The 14,902-nt window shown below is 44.5% G+C and overlaps 1 protein-coding gene across 3 annotated transcripts in view; it reads left to right on the forward strand.

Annotated features, from left to right (window-relative positions):
• The window catches only part of LOC115117564 (forkhead box protein J3-like), a 197,720-nt gene that overhangs the window by 86,410 nt on the left and 96,408 nt on the right, over window positions 1-14,902 (forward strand). Inside the window, exon 1 of one of the 3 annotated variants that reach the window (XM_065001979.1) lies at window positions 53-1,398. The exons of 1 other annotated variant lie outside the window; for it this stretch is intronic. The gene's annotated coding sequence lies outside the window, so the exon portion shown is untranslated. Of the gene's footprint in view, window positions 1-52; window positions 1,399-10,498; window positions 13,408-14,902 lie in introns of those variants that run through there. One more of the 3 variants, XM_065001978.1, reaches the window with a different exon arrangement.

The following is a 14,902-nucleotide window of genomic DNA, read 5'->3' on the forward strand; positions in this document are numbered from 1 at the left end:
TGTTCGTGGGTTGCATGGCTCAGTGTGTGTGTGGGTTGCATGGCTCAGTGTGTGTGTGTGGGTTGCGTGGCTCAGTGTGTGTGTATGTGGGTTGAATGGCTCTGTGTGTGTGTGTGATGGTTGCATGGCTCAGTGTGTGTGTGTGGGTTGCATGGCTCAGTGTGTGTGTGTGTCTGTGTGTGTGGGTTGTTTGGCTCAGTGTGTGTGGGTTGTTTGGCTCAGTGTGTGTGGGTTGCATGGCTCAGTGTGTGTGATTGTTGCATGGCTCAGTGTGTGTGTGTGTGTGTGTGTGTGTGTGTGTGATGGTTGCATGGCTCAGTGTGTGTGGGTTTCATGACTATGTGTGTGTGTGGGTTGCATGGCTCTGTGTGTGTGGGTTGCATGGCTCAGTGTGTGTATGGGTTGCATGGCTCAATGTGTGTGTGGGTTGCATGGCTCAATGTGTGTGTTTGTGTGGGTTGCATGGCTCAGTGTGTATGTGTGGGTTGCATGGCTCAGTGTGTGTTGCATGGCTCAGTGTGTGTGTATGTGGGTTGCATGGCTCTGTGTGTGTGTGTGTGTGATGGTTGCATGGCTCAGTGTGTGTGTGTGGGTTGCATGGCTCAGTGTGTGTGTGTGTGTGTGTGTGTGTGTGTCTGTGTGTGTGGGTTGTTTGGCTCAGTGTGTGTGGGTTGTTTGGCTCAGTGTGTGTGGGTTGCATGGCTCAGTGTGTGTGATGGTTGCATGGCTCAGTGTGTGTGTGGGTTTCATGGCTCTGTGTGTGTGGGTTGCATGGATCTGTGTGTGTGGGTTGCATGGCTCAGTGTGTGTGTGGGTTGCATGGCTCAGTGTGTGTATGGGTTGCATGGCTCAATGTGTGTGTGGGTTGCATGGCTCAATGTGTGTGTGTGTGTGTGGGTTGCATGGCTCAGTGTGTGTGTGTGGGTTGCATGGCTCAGTGTGTGTGTGTGATGGTTGCATGGCTCTGTGTGTGATTGTTGCATGGCTCTGTGTGTGATGGTTGCATGGCTCAGTGTGTGTGTGTGATGGTTGCATGGCTCAGTGTGTGTGTGTGTGTCGGCTGCATGGCTCAGTGTGTGTGTGGGTTGCATGGCTCAGTGTGTGTGTGGGTTGCATGGCTCAGTGTGTGTGTGGGTTGCATGGCTCAGTGTGATGGTTGCATGGCTTAGACCCAGGAGAGCAATGGACTTCTATGAACCTTTACAGCTCTGTTTGCCCTTGACCAGCACATGCTACGGCTATAATACAACTGTCTCCTAGTGACAGACCGAGACGTTGAGACACAAATGAGAAATTATCATTGTCTTTGGCATGTGATCTGATTGGAGCCCTCATGTATTGTGGTTTCTCTCTCTTCAGTTCCGATTGGTAAAGTGAATGCGCTGTCTCATGCAAGATGTAGGTTTACATTGTTTCTATGTATTTCTTGCATATTGTTGTTGTGTAGCCCTTTAGAAATATTAGTAATCCCATTTTGATGGTGTAGCTTGTATGGTATTGGTTGTGTACAGCCCTTTAAGGGAATCGTGCCTGCGTTTTAGTTTTCTGTCTGTCTGGGGCCCCTAAGTGAAGCTCTCTCTGTCAGATGAGTGAATCTCAGCAGAGGCACAGGCAGCCACTGGGGTTCTATTTCATCTCATACTGCTCTGAAGCAGACATGCAAATCCGCTGATGAGGTGTGTGTGTGTGTGGCGATGAGGATCATGTGTGCAGGAATTTTAAGGTTGCGAGAAAAGGAAGGTGAGCAACCGACGGGCGTGCCAGAGCAAAAGGCTTTGAAATCTGGGAAGGATATTGAGGGTTAGGGGACGTCAGTATTCATAGAGGTGATGGAAGTCTCAAATCCAACATTCATTTGCCCCTCAAGTCTGACGTGGGTCCCCCTCTCTCTGGTGCTGAAACCCTCTGGGGTGAAGCTGCAAAGGGTGTTTGGTAATTATATTTTGAACCAGAATCAACAGTAGCCTCAACGCAGAGCATTCATGTAATGAGGCTTTTGAAGTTTTGAATGGGCTGGTTGTTTAGCATCAAACACTCCTGTCTGATCTTAACAATCCCGTCATCTGTCTGTAATACATTCAGGTTTTCCATGCCACTACAGCAGGGTGTCGAACTCATTCCATGGTGGGCCTAGTGTCTGCAGGTTTTGTTTTTTCCTTTCAATTAAGCCCTAGACAACCAGGTATCGGGTTCCTTACTAATTAGTGACTAATTAATCAATCAAGTACAAGGGAGAAGCGAAAACCGGCATTCCACCCTCCGTGGAATGAATTTGACACGTGCAATACAGTGATGTAACATGCAGCCTAACCTATAGTAAAAATGCAGGGGCATTGAACTAGATGAACTAACACTTTTCTGTCATGCTTTGGACTTCGCTACTTTGGTAATCCATAACGGGTGCATGTCATGTCTGGATGTTGGGTCATAATCCTATTAAGTGGCTCTCTGTATCCATGATCAACACACAGATGAGCTTTGTACTGTCTGTAAGAGATGAAGTCCCTGATTAATGTGGGATGTATCAGCTTTAGCCACTGTCCTATGTTAATATATTGAGGATTTAACACTTTTTGCAAATCGATTAGCGGTTAACAACCTCATCAGCTGCCACTGACTTGAGCTCTTACCCATTAGGGTAAGAAAACAAAATGTTTATTTCAGTGAAATACGGAACTGTTCGTTATTTTATCCAACGGGTGGCATCCCTCAGTCTAAATATTCTTGTTACATTGCACAACCTTCAATGTTATGTCATAATTACGTAAAATTCTGGCACATTAGTTCGCGATGAGCCAGGCGGCCCAAACTGTTGCATATACCCTGACTCTGCGTGCTAAGAACGCAAGAGAAGTGACACAATTTCACCTGGATAATATTGCCTGCTAACCTGGATTTCTTTTAGCTAAATATGCAGGTTTAAAAATGCATACTTCTGTTTATTGATTTTAAGAAAGGCATTGATGTTCATGGTTAGGTACAGTCGTCCAACGATTGTGCTTTTTTCACAAATGCGCTTTTGTTAAATCATCCCCCAGCGTTGCATCAAGTATATGCAGGACACGCTAGATAAACTGGTAATATCATCAACCATGTGTAGTTATAACTAGTGATTATGATTGATTGATTGTTTTTTATAAGATAAGTAATGCTATCTAGCAACTTACCTTGGCTTCTACTGCATTCGTAACAGGCAGTCTCCTTGTGGAGTGCAACGAGTGGCAGGTGGTTATAGCGTTGGGACTAGTTAACTGTAAGGTTGCAAGATTGGATCCCCCGAGCTGACCAGGTGACAATCTGTCGTTCTGCCCCTGAACAAGGCAGTTAACCCACCGTTCCTAGGCTGTCATTGTAAATAAGAATGTGTTCTTAACTGACTTGCCTATTTAAATAAAGATGTATAAAAAAGGTGTATAAAAAAATCTGCGCCCAAAAATACCGATTTCCGATCGTTATGAAAACTTGAAATCGGCCCTAATTAATCGGCCATTCCTATTTTAATCGGTCGACCTCTAGTTTCAATGTAATTTGTCAACGTATTGTGATGTGGAAAATACATTGGATTTGAAAGAAGTCAGCTACTTTTTTTTGAGGGTGAAATTTAAACCACAGGATTATGTTGTGGTAACCAAATGTCAACATAGACAAACCTTGTGTAAAATATGTTGAATTTGTACCTTTAAAACAATGTCAGATTTTCAACATTATATCCACTATCAGGAAAAAGTAGGTTGGGCAGCACTGGAGAATGATTGATCTACAGCTACCCTTCCATCTCCTGGGGTTTAACCCTGCTGAGTCTTATATTTGTCACGGACTATTATCAATGTGCTATTGTGAAAATAATGAGATCTCCACTTAAACTGAATGGATTCACTGTTACGATCAGTCATTCTAAAGGGTAGGTTTAACAGGGCAAATGAAATGTCCCCACTGTATCACTCAAGTATGCTTTTTAGGCCTATATACTATAGCTTTTGCAAGTCCCCAACAGCTTTTGTTTCAATTCAACACAGAATTCAACAAAAAATAGGCAATACAATAGACTTAGGGTTTAAAGATGATTTCAAATGTAAAGATATTTAGTGATCTTTTTTGGTTTGAATTGTTTGGTTGCCAACACAACCAAATATCAACATTTTTCTTCACTAGTTCGATCTGTGCCACTGATTTTAGTTTGGCTTTAATTCCAATTAGTCTACAAATTAATAATTTATATTTTGGATTCACTTCTCCATTTCAACCCAAAATCTAAATGGAAAAAATAGGACAAAATCCAATGTTTGTATTTAGCCTCCTTGAGTCAATGTCCGCATACCTACGGTAATCAAATGAGCCTAATATAAAAAATAAAGTCCCCATGAAAATAAGTCTCCACAAATGTTGTTGTACTTCCACATCGGCAGTGACGGCGCTAGAGCAGAGTTTGTCAGACTATAAGACATCCCGAAAATCGGTCTTTTCACAATCGACGATCCCTCTATGGAAGGATGAGACTCTTACGAACATGGTGTTGTCCGTTTTGCCACCCGAGAGGCCCCACAAACACATGGTTGTTTTGCTCTTGGATGCCTACAGGCCTCCCAAGACTTGTCTGAAGGTCCCCTGGTACCGGTTGAAAAAATGTATGGAAGTGCAAATACAGACTGTTTTCCTTTCAAAAATAAGGGGTTAAATACATGTCAAAGATGAACTTACTAGACAAAGCATAAACAAAGAGATGCATCAGAGTTATCCTCATTGCACAAGTTTCAGATAGACATGTCTACTATAGCATTATTCTGTCACAATAGTCAGTCCTTTGCTAACGAGCCTGCTAGTGCCTACCACCGCTCAGTCACACAGAAATACGAGCCGTAGGTCATTAATATGGTCGAATCCAGAAACTATCATCTCGAGAACAAGACGTTTATTGTTTCAGTGAAATACGGAATTGTTCCGTATTTTATCTAAGGGGTGGCATCCATTAGGCTAAATATTCCTGTTACATTGCACAACCTTCAATGTTATGTCATAATTACATAAAACACTGGCAAATTAGGCGGCCCAAACTGTTGCATATACACTGACTCTGCGTGCAATGAACGCAAGAGAAATGACACAATTTCAGCTGGTTAATATTGCCTGGTAACCTGGTTTTATTTTATCTAAATATGCAGATTTAAAAATACATACATCTGTGTATTGATTTTAAGAAAGGCATTGATGTTTATGGTTAGGTACACATTGGAGCAACGATACGCACCGCATCGATTATATGCAACGCAGGACCCGCTGGATAATATCTAGTAATATCATCAACCATATGTAGTTAACTAGTGATTTATGATTGATTGTTTTTTATAAGATAAGTTTAATGCTAGCTAGCAACTTACCTTGGCTTACTGCGTTCGCATAACAGGCAGTCTCCTTGTGGAGTGCAATGAGAGGCAGGTGGTTAGAGCGTTGGACTAGTTAACTATAAGGTTGCAAGATTGAATCCCTCGAGCTGACAAGGTGAGAATCTGTCATTCTGCCCCTGAACGAGGCAGTTAACCCACCGTTCCGAGGCCGTCATTGAAAATAAGAATGTGTTCTTAACTGACTTGCCTGGTTAAATAAAGATTAAATAAAGGTTTGAAAAAATAAATAAAAATCGGTGTCCAAAAATACTGATTTCTGATTATGAAAACTTGAATTCTGCTCTAATTAATCGGCCATTCCGATTAATCGGTCGACCTCTGAGTTCCCATAGTGATTTCACAGTCTGATACTGCTTCACATTGGCTGTTTGGACAGTGTGTCTGAAATTGCCATCGCTTAATTCGAACATCATGCACTTGGCTTTGGGAGATGATTGCTTTCATAGAGCTTTTAAATCTAAATGATATGCCTGGTCTCATGATAGATCCTCTGGTTTAGTGATGACCTGTTATGCCCTTTTTATGAGCAATATCTTGTTGATTATTCCCTTTCGCCTGGAGGTGTTTCAACAGCAAAGGGCTAAAGCTACAGTGACTCACACATTTACCTTCCCCCTGTACTCTTCCTACACACCCAGATAAATAGTGTGCTCTCTTGGTAACCAAATTAGTTGAAGCTACCTGGAAAAGTGTGTGTGTGTGGGAGGGAGGGAGGGGTGATTTTGACTTTTGATACCAGGTTTCTTATCACAATACTCAATACCATCACGATCCTCGATACCAAAATGGTACCACGGCAAAAAAAAAGGTGTTAGCCAATGTCACAGAATGGCACTTGATCCAGACAGATCTTTTGAGCTCAACATTTTAAATGATAGATTTCCTGCAAGCATATGACAGTTGGTGGTGCACGTCTCCTGAGCCGGAGGAGCCTGTAGAATTCATTGTGGCCAGCCAGCAGGTCAAATGAGCGACTAATATTAACGAGTCACTCAGAAAAATGAATCATGACTCTGGAGTCCGTAATAAGTTGTTCAAAAATAACGAATTGTTGACGAACTGCATCATTTAGTGGGAGAGACTTGAGGTGGGGGGGACTAAAAGCGTCCGCATGCTTCCCAAAAACAGTTCGCTAGAGTTTGTGCATATATTATGACATAATTTTGACTTTTTTGTTTTCTGGAAGCAAGCCGAAGTTGGTAGCGGAAGTCTTCTCCCCTTCGTCTGTGATTGGTCAGTAGGGATACTTTAGTTTTTGTTTTCATGCAAAACATTTCATTGAGATACTGCATCAAATCAAATCAAATTTTAATTTTTCACATACACATGGTTAGCAGATTTAATGCGAGTGTAGCGAAATGCTTGTGCTTCTAGTTCCGACAATGCAGTAATAACCAACCAGTAATCTAACTAACAATTCCAAAACTACTGTCTTATACACAGCGTAAGGGGATAAAGAATATGTATGAGATGAGTATGTAAACAAAGTGGCATAGTTAAAGTGGCTAGTGATACATGTATTACATAAGGATGCAGTAGATGATAGAGTACAGTATATACGTATGCATATGAGATGAATAATGTAGGGTATGTAAACATTATATTAGGTAGCATTGTTTAAAGTGGCTAGTGATATATTTTACATCATTTCCCATCAATTCCCATTATTAAAGTGGTTGGAGTTGAGTCAGTGTCAGTGTGTTGGCAGCAGCCACTCAATGTTAGTGGTGGCTGTTTAACAGTCTGATGGCCTTGAGATAGAAGCTGTTTTTCAGTCTCTCGGTCCCAGCTTTGATGCACCTGTACTGAACTCGCCTTCTGGATGATAGCGGGGTGAACAGGCAGTGGCTCGGGTGGTTGTTGTCCTTGATGATCTTTATGGCCTTCCTGTAACATCGGGTGGTGTAGGTGTCCTGGAGGGCAGGTAGTTTGCCCCCGGTGATGCGTTGTGCAGACCTCACTACCCTCTGGAGAGCCTTACGGTTGTGGGCGGAGCAGTTGCCGTACTAGGCGGTGATACAGCCCGCCAGGATGCTCTCGATTGTGCATCTGTAGCCCTCTGCTGTTTCCTGAAGTCCACAATCATCTCCTTAGTTTTGTTGACGTTGAGTGTGAGGTTATTTTCCTGACACCACACTCCGAGGGCCCTCACCTCCTCCCTGTAGGCCGTCTCGTCATTGTTGGTAATCAAGCCTACCACTGTTGTGTCGTACGCAAACTTGATGATTGAGTTGGAGGCGTGCGTGGCCACGCAGTCGTGGGTGAACAGGGACTACAGGAGAGGGCTCAGAACGCACCCTTGTGGGGCCCCAGTGTTGAGGATCAGCGGGGTGGAGATGTTGTTGCCTACCCTCACCACCTGGGGGCGGCCGGTCAGGAAGTCCAGTACCCAGTTGCACAGGGCGCGGTCGAGACCCAGGGTCTCGAGCTTGATGACGAGCTGGGAGGGTACTATGGTGTTGAATGCCAAGCTGTAGTCGATGAACAGCATTCTCACATAGGTATTCCTCTTGTCCAGATGGGTTAGGGCAGTGTGCAGTGTGGTTGAGATTGCATCGTCTGTGGACCTATTTGGGCGGTAAGCAAATTGGAGTGGGTCTAGGGTGTCAGGCAGGGTGGAGGTGATATGGTACTTGACTAGTCTCTCAAAGCACTTCATGATGACGGAAGTGAGTGCTACGGGGCGGTAGTCGTTTAGCTCAGTTACCTTAGCTTTCTTGGGAACAGGAACAATGGTGGCCCTCTTGAAGCATGTGGGAACAGCAGACTGGTATAGGGATTGATTGAATATGTCCGTAAACACACCAGCCAGCTGGTCTGCGCATGCTCTGAGGGCGCGGCTGGGGATGCCGTCTGGGCCTGCAGCCTTGCGAGGGTTAACACGTTTAAATGTTTTACTCACCTCGGCTGCAGTGAAGGAGAGTCCGCATGTTTTCGTTGCAGGCCGTGTCAGTGGCACTGTATTGTCCTCAAAGCGGGCAAAAAAGTTATTTAGTCTGCCTGGGAGCAAGACATCCTGGTTCGTGACGGGGCTGGTTTTCTTTTTGTAATCCGTGATTGACTGTAGACCCTGCCACATACCTCTTGTGTCTGAGCCGTTGAATTGAGATTCTACTTTGTCTCTATACTGACGCTTAGCTTGTTTGATAGCCTTGCGGAGGGAATAGCTGCACTGTTTGTATTCGGTCATGTTACCAGTCACCTTGCCCTGATTAAAAGCAGTGGTTCGTGCGTTCAGTTTCACGCGAATGCTGCCATCAATCCACGGTTTCTGGTTAGGGAATGTTTTAATCGTTGCTATGGGAACGACATCTTCAACGCACGTTCTAATGAACTCGCACACCGAATCAGCGTATTCGTCAATGTTGTTATCTGACGCAATACGAAACATATCCCAGTCCACGTGATGGAAGCAGTCTTGGAGTGTGGAATCAGCTTGGTCGGACCAGCGTTGGACAGACCTCAGCGTGGGAGCTTCTTGTTTTAGTTTCTGTCTGTAGGCAGGGATCAACAAAATGGAGTTGTGGTCAGCTTTTCCGAAAGGAGGGCGGGGCAGGGCCTTATATGCGTCGCGGAAGTTAGAGTAACAATGATCCAAGGTTTTTCCAGCCCTGGTTGCGCAATCGATATGCTGATACAATTTAGGGCCAGACATCTTAATCACGCCTTCTTTACATGCAACTAAGATCTCTGCAATGACAACTTAAGAAATCTAACTTGATATTCATTCGGACCTTTTTTGAGGAAGTGGATACTGGCTACGGCGTCTCAAAATGGACAAACGGTAATATTGCAGCTTTTCCCCCCCTCCTTTTTCAAGCGGAGGTCTTTTTAATTGAATATGCGAGCACACTCGTTCGGTTCAGCTAGGCGCCTGCCGAACTGAAGCATGTTGACGCCTTATGTGAATGTCACAAAAATGTATTCAATCCGCAATATTTTGCATTATCGTTAGCATATTATCACAAGGTCACTAGGGTTGTGAATTGATGTGGACTACCAAGGAAAGTTAGCCTACAAAGCTGGTTGCTACCGGTGTGTTCTAGCCTGTGTGGACATTGTTTTGCAAACACTAATGAACATTTTCTACATGCCACATTGCATTATTCAAGTGTGTTAACTTATGTGCAGAATGAGTGGAGTGCTTACATGATGCAGCCCAGACTCCCAGTGGTTCCTCAGGACAGGTTAGAGCTAGCAATGGGTAAGCAGTCACCGCACTGCTCTCGCGCTATAAGGGAACTATAAGCTGGGCTGCTCTACTCAGATTAGCATGGAAGGCTTCTAGAGAATGTCAGAGGAATGTATGACAATGACTGAGGCCTGGTGACTCATGATATCCTTGGTCAAATTCCACAGCTGATTGTGGTTCCTCCACTCTCTGTGACACCTTTGTCATTACTGGCGCTAACAGAATACTCAGCAGTAGTTCTCTCACTCTCGAATGGAATCTCTCTCCAGAAACAATGTAGAGCATTTCTCTCTGTAATGGATGAGTTAGCCATTCTTTTTCCTGGCAGTGAAAATATGGGCCACCAAGAGAGCACTGTCTGTGTGCTGGCTGTGACCCAGTGATGGAGCTTCAGGGTCACACACAGAGCTGACAATGGCATTCTGTCCCCCTACTGCACACACACGGAGCGCTCTGACATCACATCAGCAGCCCTCTGCAAAGAGAACCTGCCCTGCCTGCCTGCCCTGTGCCAAACGGGTACATTGCCTTAGCAGAGCAGAGGCTAAGCTGGAGCGCCAACAAAAGATGAAACTATTGACCTGTGACTTAATCCTTTAATCCCGCTATGCTATGGTGTTGTGCAACCTCAAATGCAGAGGATTTATCGTTCTGGGGAAAGGGCATGGTTTTATGATGGTGACCCGGCCGCCCCCTCTGCGATGTGCCATGAATGCCCATCATGCTCTTGGTGTGTGTGCTCAAGCTTTATGTTAGTCATAAACTGCTGCAGTCTGTTCTATACTATGTTATTGTGTGCTGTGCTGCATGCGTTTTCTATTGGACACTGGGCTGTGTCATCTCATGGACAGTACGACCTTTTGAGCATTTAAAGAGGGAGGGGCGGGAGCTTGCGGGCGGTGGGATGGAGGTGCAGTAAAACGCTGGACGTCCACGAGTCAAAGAGCAGCTCTTCAACAGCAACCAGCTCCATCAGGCAGTAAACGCTTTAATATGCTGCTAATTATTTCTGAGAGATTGGATGTTGATTAAAAAGCGAAACATTTTTAATTATAACTCAAATGTTAATGCTGTCCCAAGTGAAGAAAATGTTTAGGCTTACGCGAGGAGAACTTCTAATAGACTGAACCAAAGCTCCACTCTTCCAATTTAGAAGCTTGTTTATTTTTCTTGACTTTTAGCACTAAATGGGCTTAACTGCTGTTGTTTCGTTGGGTGTCATTTGATGTTAGTGTATGTCATCAATGCCCAACCGGAGCTGCCTAGCCTGAACCCTGTCTCCATTTAAAATTCATGACATTCTAGCTCTGCAGGGATTTCTGATCATGCTTTGCCCACCCAGGTAATTCCTTTAACTCATGCTTGGGCAACTTCAGCTTGTTCTCATTTTAACACACTTCGGTTGCGACTTAATTGATTAGTTTTTGTCACATACACCGGATCGGTGCAGTGAAATGTGGTGTTTTACACGGTCAGCCATAGTAGTACGGCACCCCTGGAGTAAATTAGGGTTAAGTGCCTTGCTCAAGGGGACATCGATAGATTTATCACTTTGTCTGCTCGATTATTCGAACCAGCGGCCTTTTGGTTACTGGCCAAGCGCTCTAAACGCTAGGCTACCTGCCGCCCTTGGAAGAGTGCTTGTGCACAGTCATTTGTGAAGGGGATGGTATTGGATTCACAAATACACCATATTGAGCTGGAACTCAAAATGAAGACACATCAGTCTCTTGTTTTATTCCGGTAGAGTCTCTATACATAATTGCAGGAGGATTTAGAAGACTTCCTGATAATGTGAGTTTGCTGTAGCTACTGACGACACTGGAGCGAAACCTCTCTGGTCCTGAGGCAGTGCTAGCGCCAGCGCCTCCTTAGCTTGCTGCCTGCCTGCCCCAGAGCCAGGCTCAGGATTTAATTGTGGTTTATTGGACAGGATCTGGGGAATGCTGATGAGGGAAAGGCTCTCAATAATGCCACAAACGGTCCTCCTGCCAGTGCCTTAAGTGGTCTATTTGTGATTCAGCATGCATGCTCTCTTTCTCTCTCCCTCTTCCGCTCCCTGTCTGACTGCCAGGCTGGCATGGAGTCGAGCTCCCAAGGGGTGAGTGTGTTAATGCGGGCCCCCAGGCCCGGGGACCAGGGTAATTGGGTTCGCATGGTCGGTGTCAGGGCACCACCACCGCTCCCTACACAAAGGCCACATCCCAGCCAAGCTGTTCAGGACAGAGAGACAAACCCCTCATCACTGGTGTAATTCATTGGAAAGGCTTATTGAATTACTGGAATGGTGTATGTGCTTTTTGTATGAGGGCCTGCTGTAGATTGCGCAATGAGCTGAGGGCCTTGTGTTTGCCTGCCTGCTTGCGTGTTCAGCTCTCTCTCTCAGCTCAGACGCTTGGCTCTGAACACTACCGTGAATAACGGCAGACGGCTGAGAAAAGCTGTAATATCCCCAAATGGCGTAATTACTGCAGATTCCATTCAGATAACCTTCTCTTGTTTCCAGTGCCTGTTTGACCATGTCTGCATGTAGGGGTCACAGAGCCTGTTGTCTGCGTTGTGACAGCCTGGAGGCTGGAGCTTTTTGGCTGGGCTGGTGTCTGCTGCAGCTTAATGTTGACATGCATGCACATCCATGTAGACTGTTGATTTGTTTGGTTTGTTTGATACTAAGTGATTGGAGCCCCCTCACTAGTATGTTATGCTCATAGCAACAAGAGTGAAGGTGTTCATTTCTTTGCCTGCTTGCCTTTTTCAGGTCCAGTGGGTTTAAAAGAAACCCAGCATTAAGTTTTGCAATGTTGACTAGTCTCTTCCGCCTGGCTATGTGTAGCATTAAACTGACCCATACACCACACAGTGGCACTCTCCTCTAATTGGAAGTATAATTCTGAACTATGATGATCAGCCACTGGTGAGGTGGGAACAGGGGAATCGGCGAACCCACCTCCCCTGCAATATACTACATTATACCGTTGGCTACTTCACTCAATCACCAGACCCAACCAACATAAAACAGGTTCTCAACACTAAAACAGAACTCACCACCACAATCCTACCCCATACACACACTGTTAGGACCGCTGTCTGAAAATAGCTGCTGTCTCAGAGCCCAGCTTGGCTGTGGTCTTCAATAAGCCGAACAATGTGCTCAGCAGTGTGAGCAGTGAAGTGATAATTGACACATCCTAAAAATTCAAGAAGGCTGTTGTTAATGTTCCTTCTCTTCCTCTGAGTGGATTTAACAGAACCACTTTAAGACTTTAATTGACAAGGAATACTGCCATTAAAGCCGTTGCCTTGGCACTGCCATTACCTACTTTTGAGTTTTTTAAAGATGATGAGACCCACTTGGGGCGTTCACGCGGCACCATTACAAAAGCTCACGTGGAATCACAATGGCCAGTCGTGTTGCTATTTTAGTTTCTGTTTAAAAAAACATAAGTCTTCCAATAAGCCCTGTGCCTCCAGGGCTGGAAAAAGTGAGGAATCTCACTTTGTCTGAAGGGCAGGTGAGCGTGGTTCCCACCCCTCCCTGTTTCCCCCCTTGCATATCAGTAGGAAAACAAGGGCTTCTCCAGCGCTGGAACCAGGCTGTTGATATGGAAGGTATGGCCAGGGTTTCAGTGGAGAGAGATGATGCCAAAAGCTTGTTACCAGGTTACATCACTGTTGTTGTGAGTTGTGTGCCAGATCTTCAGGCGTAGCAGAGGGAGCTCGCAGAGCCATTCCTCTCTCCGTCGCCAAGCTACCGTCACGCTCTCCTCACACACACCAACAGGCCAGGCTGTGGGCAGTATTTAACCATCATTGGTATAAATATTTATTGTTAAGTGTTTGATTCTGTCAGTTTTTTGAATGCAGCGTTCATTAGGGCTTGGAATTTGCCAGGGAACTCGCAATACGATATTATCAACGTTACTTAGGTTCCGATATGTATTGCGATTCCAAGTTCCAAACATATTGCTCACTATCTCTGCTGCATTGGGATAAGAGCATGAGAACTAGTTTGATCAGTAGTGGAAATAAGTGTTGAAAACGTGGCTTTCTATTGAAAAAGATGGAGAGCAAGTTATAGGATGAAATACTGTTGTTTTTGCATTGGTACTGCCAACTAGCGCAAGCTGGTACAAAAAGAACATCATGGTACCTATGGTACAAAAAGAACATCACGGTACCTATGGTACAAAAAGAACATCACGGTACCTATGGTACAAAAAGAACATCACGGTACCTATGGTACAAAAAGAACATCACGGTACCTATGGTACAAAAAGAACATCACGGTACCTATGGTACAAAAATAACATCACGGTACCTATGGTACAAAAATAACATCACGGTACCTATGGTACAAAAAGAACATCACGGTACCTATGGTACAAAAAGAACATCACGGTACCTATGGTACAAAAAGAACATCACGGTACCTATGGTACAAAAAGAACATCACGGTACCTATGGTACAAAAAGAACATCACGGTACCTATGGTACCAAAAAGAACATCACGGTACCTATGGTACCAAAAATAACATCACGGTACCTATGGTACCAAAAAGAACATCACGGTACCTATGGTACCAAAAGAACATCACGGTACCTATGGTACCAAAAAGAACATCACGGTACCTATGGTACCAAAAAGAACATCACGGTACCTAATGGTACCAAAAAGAACATCACGGTACCTATGGTACCAAAAAGAACATCACGGTACCTATGGTACAAAAAGAACATCACGGTACCTATGGTACCAAAAAGAACATCACGGTACCTATGGTACCAAAAAGAACATCACGGTACCTATGGTACCAAAAAGAACATCACGGTACCTATGGTACCAAAAAGAACATCACGGTACCTATGGTACAAAAAGAACATCACGGTACCTATGGTACCAAAAAGAACATCACGGTACCTATGGTACAAATCGATAATTGGAGTGAAATCGATAAAATATGGTCCAAAAATGAAACCGTGATATGTAACTGTATGCATTTTCATCATGTCTGGGTGTAAAGTGAATGTGTAGCACTAGTATCATGGCCATGAGTCTATTGTTGTTGTGTAGGCAGACAGACCTATGCTGCACTGAAGTCTAAACTGTAACGGCTGCATGACTGGAGTAAAAAGTTGTTCATTGTAGAAATTGCAGATAAGTGCAGAAAAACACTGGTCTGGTACTCATCATGAGTTGTACGTCTGGAAGTGTGACTGGAGGCTGGATATCCCTTTCTCTGGGATGGGAAATGATTCCGGGTTAAGAATACATCTACTAGGTTCTGTTGCGTGGTGAAGAAAACAATA

The sequence above is a fragment of the Oncorhynchus nerka genome, linkage group LG15 (assembly GCF_034236695.1).
Source record: "Oncorhynchus nerka isolate Pitt River linkage group LG15, Oner_Uvic_2.0, whole genome shotgun sequence".
NCBI classification, from domain to species: domain Eukaryota; kingdom Metazoa; phylum Chordata; class Actinopteri; order Salmoniformes; family Salmonidae; genus Oncorhynchus; species Oncorhynchus nerka.